We start from the raw sequence: 1,086 nt of genomic DNA, 5'->3' as shown, positions 1-1,086 counted from the left end.
ATTTTGGGTATGTTTGGCAATGGAATATCATGTGTATCTTGCTTTATCAACAGCTGTAAAGAGATAGAAATTCCTCAATCCCTCCAGGTCAGTGATTCTCAACTTTGGTACACATAAGAATCATTTGGGGAGCTTTTGAAAAATGCCAATGCCCAGGCCGCACCCCCAGAGAGTTGGGTGTAATTGGTCTGGCATGCTGCCTGAGCACTGGGAACTTAAAACCCTCCCTGGGTGATTCTAATGTATAGCCAGGGCTGAGAAACACTAGCTTAAGGCACAATCTAGAGCCATGCTCTTCAATATTGGCCATACATTAGAATTCCCTGAGGGCATTTTAAAAAGACCCCATCCCAGACTCAATTAAATCAGGGTCTCTGTAAGTGGGGTCCAGGTATTTGTAGTTTTTAAAACTTCACAGATGATTTGGCCATGTAGTCAAGTTTGGGGGTTATTGCTCTAAAATCCTTGCAACTCAATATATGAGTCTATAGATTAATAAAATCAAACAAGTAATCAAACAAACAAAAAAGCAACAAAAACAAACACACCCCAGCACTTGGAAGCTTGCTAGAATTAAAGAGTTTCAGGCTCTACAGACATACTAAAATCTATATCTGAACCAGATCCCCAGGTAATTGGCATGAATATTACAGAATGAGTTCTGCTCTGGATTGCTTTTCTAAAGACAGGAGGCAGTGTTAGCTTTGCCCAATCCTCCCATTTCTCCCATTCTCAAGTATCATGTGAAAACGGACTACTGACTAGGGTCACTGGGAGTAAATTGCTTACCGGGCATATCCAGTTGCCACACAGTACAAAAACAGTTACTCATACCTTACAATCATTAAAAATTATCTACTGAACTAACTCCTGAGCATGAAATTCAGGACCCTTCATAATCTGAACTGATTTCACCGCTTTCTTGCCAACCTTTCATCACCTATTCCCACCTTGCCCTCTACCCAAACAGAATGCTCTATTCTCCCAAGTATGACACACACCTTCCTGCCTCCAGCTATGTATCCATCTCTACCTAATGTGCTTTCCTTCCATGTTCAAAAATATGTTTTAAATCTCAGTTAATGC

The sequence above is a fragment of the Hipposideros armiger genome, unplaced genomic scaffold, assembly GCF_001890085.2.
Source record: "Hipposideros armiger isolate ML-2016 unplaced genomic scaffold, ASM189008v1 scaffold_661, whole genome shotgun sequence".
NCBI lineage: Eukaryota > Metazoa > Chordata > Mammalia > Chiroptera > Hipposideridae > Hipposideros > Hipposideros armiger.
The sequence above is the reverse complement of the archived record's forward strand: the minus strand, read 5'-3'. Positions refer to the sequence as shown.